The sequence below is a fragment of the Schistocerca serialis genome, chromosome 4 (genome assembly GCF_023864345.2).
Source record: "Schistocerca serialis cubense isolate TAMUIC-IGC-003099 chromosome 4, iqSchSeri2.2, whole genome shotgun sequence".
Lineage (NCBI taxonomy): Eukaryota > Metazoa > Arthropoda > Insecta > Orthoptera > Acrididae > Schistocerca > Schistocerca serialis.
This window is the reverse complement of record NC_064641.1, coordinates 486,838,253-486,844,716: the sequence shown is the minus strand read 5'-3', so window position 1 is coordinate 486,844,716 and position 6,464 is coordinate 486,838,253. Positions and strand designations below refer to the sequence as shown.

Below are 6,464 nucleotides of genomic sequence, written 5' to 3'. Positions count from 1 at the left end.
CACGAGCCTGTTTTTTTCTGGGAGTGGGCAAAATTGGCAAGGCAAGGCTTCACTAAATTGGCAGGCCTGTTTACATGTCTAAGTGGCTATCCGCGCGGCTGTGGACGTGCTCGTTTTTGTGGTTGCTTGGGGCGGTAGCGAACAAGGGGCGACTCGACCCGACAAATCGAGGCCAGGTCAAACTTTCCGGCCTCTATAAGACCTGGATCATACTGCTCTAAGATTGGTAATACTTGGGGAAGTGATAGATCCGACCAATGTAAGATCTGTTCCCATATTCTACTATCTGAAACACTGAATGTTATCTCATCACGTATCATTAAATCACTGTAAAAGTTGTCACAATTACACTTAAATTTACACTTCCTAGTCATGCCCCTTACTCTGTGAACCACTGGCGGTACGTCTGTTCCGGATTTTTCTGCGAGCGAAGGAACTGATACCTAGCTGCAGCTACTTGGATTTGCTGGTCATAGTATGAAGTTACTGCAGCGATTACTTGGTCATAACTGAGTTTGTAGGGAGAGGCGATTGGGAATGGTCTTTGTATTTATTGTGATCTGGCCACTCCTCTAATATTGGGTGCCTAGGAAGCTGTTTTCTCGGATTTCTAGACAACAATTCAAGCAAATCGTAGTAATGGAGTTTATTACAGAAAGTCAAATTGACAATACTTAACTTTGCGTATTCACAAAGGTGTGTCGCAAGCAAATGGCGACATGCAATTAATCAATGTCCTTCGTTGTATACTATTTCACTGCAAGCAAAACAATACAGTTAATAAGTCACTGCTGTAGCGTTTGTATGACGGCTTGTCTTCTACTCGGGCCGCGACTAGGCGCCGCGGCACTGAAGTTCTCTTCCTGGAGGCCGGTCCTGTCTTGGTGTCATCCTAGAGAGAGGTTCGTCAGCGTACTATTGGCTGACGTCATCTCATTCTCTGCCCTTTCGTTCTTGACTGTCGTGCCAGCGCTTGTCGTTATGCTGATCACTCGGGACCCCCCCAGCCGAAAGGAAGCATTGTGACTTTACAGTACCTTGAACACGATGAATGTGATAATGTCAGATATTCAATTCATTCCTCCTAAGTTTCCTTAAATTGCTGAAATGTTGATATAATGGTCGACGGAACGTGTTGGGCTGGTTGGTTGGTCAGTTGTGGTTGTGCGGCCGACGCAATTGTGCAGTCAGTAGTAGTTTACAGTCATCAGTAAGATAGCGATTTGTTGGTTCTGAAACTGAAAAACTTGTGTGAGATCCATCAGTTTTACCGTCTGCGGCTGAGGCGTGGGGCAGGGGATTCATGCTTTACACAAATACTTTATATCAAAAAGCAAGCAAAGCCTCTGAAAAGAGAAACGTGATTAGTTCTGCGGCTCCCCTCCTGGAGTACATGCAAGAACACAACAAAAAATTAGTAAATAGATACACTTGATAACGATCACCCCTGCAATCTAAAACAAGAGAAGCAAGCAAGATCTTCAGCTAAGCTGATTGTCTTCGATCACCACTGGATTATCCTCCTCCGTCACTGTAGACTCTTGTACCACAAGGAAGCAAGGGGGAGGATGTTATTATGGGTGGCCGGTATCCTCTTTCTACAACACAAATGCACACGTGGATCAACATGGTTCCTTATTTACGTGAACGGGAACATTTACTTAAGTTGAATAGAATCAGTGTTTGTGTCACAAGCTCATCAGTAATAGTCCCGCTATAGTCGCTATGTACTGTCGTAGCCTGTGATGAACTAAACCCGCTCTGCGAGTAAACTGACAGATGCCAAACCGGATGGCGGTGGCCTAAACACATGCTGTCGAGATGGCGTTAGCTGCATGTTGCTTGTGGGTGTGTCTTTGGCTTCTCATGTGATAGGCTTGCTTTATCCAGCGCCTACTAATCGGACTTCACAATTCATCTTTGCCAACCAGTGTGCTGGCAACAGCTTACACCAGCACTTAATCAATGAGTAAGTGTTGCCCTTTCTTCCATATCTTCATGATGAGTGTGCCATAGACACTGTCGCCTTGCAAAATGACAACAGCCATGTTCACAAGACTGCACACATACGTTCCTGGTATCCTGTCACACACTGACTGGGCCGCTAAATTACCTGACCTTAATTCCGTAGAAGATATCTGGGAATATTTGGAACAGCAGGTAACATGAAGCAATCAACTTCCATGCAGTTTGGTACCTCTGTGGGACCTAATCATGAATGAGTGACTTCAGCTGGATGTGGTATATACGAAAAAACTTGTAGACTCTGTTCATCATCTTGCTAATGACAAGACCAGAGGTAGTTATATATGGTATTAGCGAGACGTTTTGTGGAGTGGCTAATTGCATGTGTGAGTGCTTATTTATGACTAAATACTGGTAGTCATTGTGTAACTTTTTTTTCTATTCCAGGAGAAGACTGTATAATAACTACAAGACGTACAGAAAATAGACACATATTGGTGGATAAAACTTCTATCCAAGTTTTTAATTCCCATTCCAGGTGCTCAATACAGTGAGGTAACAGAAGTCGTGGGATACCTCCCAATGTCCTGTAAGAAGTGGTGTGGAGTCAACAAGTCGTTGGAAGTCCCCTGCAGAAATAATGAGCCATGCTTCCATAAACTAAGGATGTTGCCGGCGCTGGATTTTGTGCATGAAGTGACCCTTCGATTATGTGGCACAAATGTTCGATGGGATTCATGTCAAGTGATCTGGTTGGCCAAATGATTCGCTCAAACTGTACAGAATATTCTTGAAACCAACTGCAAACAATTGTCGCCCAGTGACATGGTGCATTGTCATCCGTAAAAAATCGATCAGTATTTGGGAACATGAAATTCATGAGTGGCTGCAAATGGTCTCCAGGTAGTCGAATGCAATCATTTTCAGTCAGTGATCCAGTCCATTCCATCTAAACACAGCCCACATCATTATGGAGCCACCACCAGCTTGCACAGCGTGTTGTTGACTACCTGAGTCCATGGCTTCATGGGATCTATGCCACACTCGAACCCTATCATCTGCTCTTACCTCTGACCAGGCCACGGTTTTCCAGTCATGTAGGGTCCAACCACTACGGTCACGAGCTAAGAAAAGGTGCTGCATGTTGTGCTGTTGGCAAGGGTACTCGCATCGGCCATGTGCTGCCATAGCCCATTAACGTCAAATTTCGCCGCACTGTCGTAAAGCATATGTTTGTCATACGTCTCATATTGATTTCTGCGGTTATTTTACACAGTGTTGCTTGTTTGTTAGCACTGAAAAGTCTAGGCAAACATCACTGCTCTTAGGAAGGAGGGGCATACAGCAATCCCATTAGCATATATTATTCTTCCAGATCTAGATTTCGCCTATAAATAGCCATCTTCAGTGCATTTTCGTTATGTTTCAACAGACTCGCGGCAGTTCTGTCACCAGATGTTCTTACAGGTTTATAAGCAGCAGGTCACTGAGGCTGTAAACAACCGCCTGTGTCCTTCTGTCTATACACATGTAAAAACATTTGGCAACATAAACTGCTGCGAATCTGTTGAAATGTAAAGAAAATGCACTGAAGATGTCTATTTATAGCAGAAATCTGGATTCGCAAGAATAATTGAAGGTAATGCGATTGCGACTGACTGTTGTGTGCCTCTCCTTCCTTATAGTCTGCCCGCATCTCGTGGTCGTGCGGTAGCGTTCTCGCTTCCCACGCCCGGGTTCCCGGGTTCGATTCCCGGCGGGGTCAGGGATTTTCTCTGCCTCGTGATGGCAGGGTGTTGTGTGCTGTCCTTAGGTTAGTTAGGTTTAGGTAGTTCTAAGTTCTAGGGGACTTATGACCACAGCAGTTGAGTCCCATAGTGCTCAGAGCCATTTGAACCTTATAGTCTACGCTCGCTGTGCACGAAGTTCCTCATGGGATCAAAATTGGTAAACCGCTGCTCTTGGTTGTTAAGTGGAGGCCATCGTCGACTGCGTTGTCTTTGGTATAATCATTTCGTTTCCTGTTCCACTCGCAAGTAGAGTGAGGGAAAAACGATTGTCCTACTACTGTCTCAAAAAAGGGGTGACAAACTTTGAGTAGTTGTAGAGGATGTCTTGGGAAACAAATCAAGGATACGAATTAGGTACTCTTGGGACACTCGTGGCGCTGTGGATCTAGGAATATTGAATTTCCAAACCATTTCCGAAATGGAATATCCCATGTATCTACCTCCAACTGTCATTCCACTTTCAGAGTCTGTTAATTCCCGTTATACCACCTTAATAACGTTGGAGACCTTTTCATTTGCATCACCTCAGTGCAAATGACATCTCCGCCAATGCATTGCCCTTTCATACATCGTGTACGTGATACAATGGCCATATGTATATGTGCATAACGCTATCCTATGACTTTTATCATCTCATCAATAGTCACCGTTTGTGATGCAGCAAAAGATAATGTGTGTGTGTAATTAATAAAAGCCAACGGCTTTGCCGCAGCGGTAACACCGGTTCCCGTCAGATCACCGAAGTTAAGCGCTATCGGGCTGGGCTAGCACTTGATGGGTGATCATCCAGTCTGCCCAGCGCTGTTGGCAAGCGGGGTGCACTCAGCCCTTATGAGACAAACTGAGGAGCTACTTGATTGAGAAGTAGCGGCTCCGGTTTCGGAAACTGACATACGGCCGAGAGAGCGGTGTGCTGACCAAATGCCCCTCCATATCTGCATCCAGTGACGCCGGTGGTCTGAGGATGACATGGCGGTCAGTCAGTACCTTTGGGCATTCATGGCCTGTGCGGGAGCAGCTTAGCTTTAGTTTAGTTTTAATTAATCAAAGTCGGTGACATGAATTACGCGGGAAGATGCGACAGGAGACAGCTTTGGAAATCTGTTCATTGGGTTGCCTATCTGGAGGCACAAACTATTTCTGTGCAACAGCACAGAGTAGATGATTTGTCTGTGTTCCGACATGCCTGTCTCCTAATGAAACTATACCACAGCGCATATTATGAATCAAAACTTGGAGAGACGCTCTATCCACTGATATATGTCATTTTTCTGTACGTCTTGTATCTTTCATGCAGTTGTCTCCTGAAACTCTGGAGATACTTATAAAACCCTGTATTTTGATTTCAGATTATTTTGTTTCTGGGACCATGCTGCTTGTGCACTAAGGGTATGATGTGTTGAAGTTCCTGTATCAAGCGACCGGTTTCAATCACACACAGGGTGACAAGAGCTTTGTCTCTGTACCCTCGTAACTATTAAACACTGAAGAGCCAAAGAAACTGGTACACCTGCCTAATACCGTGAAGGGCCCCCGCGAGCACGTAGAAGTTCCGTAACACGTCATGGCATGACCGCGACTAATATCTGAAGTAGTGCAGGAAGGAACTGACACCATGGATTCTGCAGGGCTGTCCATAAATCGTAAGAGTACGAAGGGGTGGAGATCTCTCCTAAACACACGTTTCAAGGTATCCCAGAATTGCTCTGGGGAATTTGGTGGCCAGCGGAAGCGTTTAAACTCAGAAGAGTGTTCCTGGAGCCACTCTGTAGCAATTCTGGACGTGTGGGATGTCGCATTGCCCTGCTGGAATTGCCCAAGTCGGAACACACAATGGACATGAATGGATGTAGGCGACCAGACAAGATGCCTATGTACGTGTCACGTATCAGAATGGTATCTAGACGTATCAAGGGTCCCATATCACTCCAACTGCACACGCCCCACACCATTAGAGGGCCTCCATAGTCCGCAGCTCGTGGTCTCGCGGTCACGTTCGCGCTTCCCGAGCACGGGGTCCCGGGTTCGATTCCCGGTGGGGTCAGGGATTTTCACCTGCCTCGAGATGACTGGGTGTTTGTGTTGTCCTCATAATTTCATCATCATTCCTGAAAGTGGCGAGGTTGGACTGAGCAAAGGTTGGGAAATTGTACGGGCGCTAATAACCGCGCAGTTGAGCGCCCCACAAACCAATCATCATCATGATCTCAGAGCCTCATTAACTTTGAACAGTCCCCTGTTGACATGCAGAGCCCATGGATTCATGAGATTGTCTCCATACCCATACATGCCCTTCCACTGAATACAATTTGAAACGAGACTCTTCCGACCAGGCAACATGTTTCCAGTCATCAACAGTCCAATATCGGTGTCGATGGGCCAAGGTTGTCCCATCGCTCGTGCGCCGACTATAGCACCATGTTCAAACTTACTTAAATCTTGATAACCTGATGTTGTAGCAGAAGTAACCGATCTAACAACTCCTCCAGACACTTGTTGTCTTATATATGCGTTGCCTACCGCAGCGCCGTATTCTGCCTGTTTACAGATCTCTGTATTTGAATACGCATGCCTATACAAGTTTCTTTGGCGCTTCAGTTTCTATTCTTCTTTGCTGCACTGAATTCTGAGACGATCAGATGGGGATCAGTATATGTGACATAGAGTTCAGCATCTCCATCCAAACCTCACAGCACTCGACTCAGTCAT

General features: G+C 45.7%; 1 pseudogene; it reads left to right on the top strand.

Moving 5' to 3' along the window:
• The first annotated feature begins 4,448 nt into the window (after positions 1-4,448).
• Positions 4,449-4,565, top strand: LOC126475778 (5S ribosomal RNA; annotated as a pseudogene).
• Positions 4,566-6,464: the final 1,899 nt, after the last annotated feature.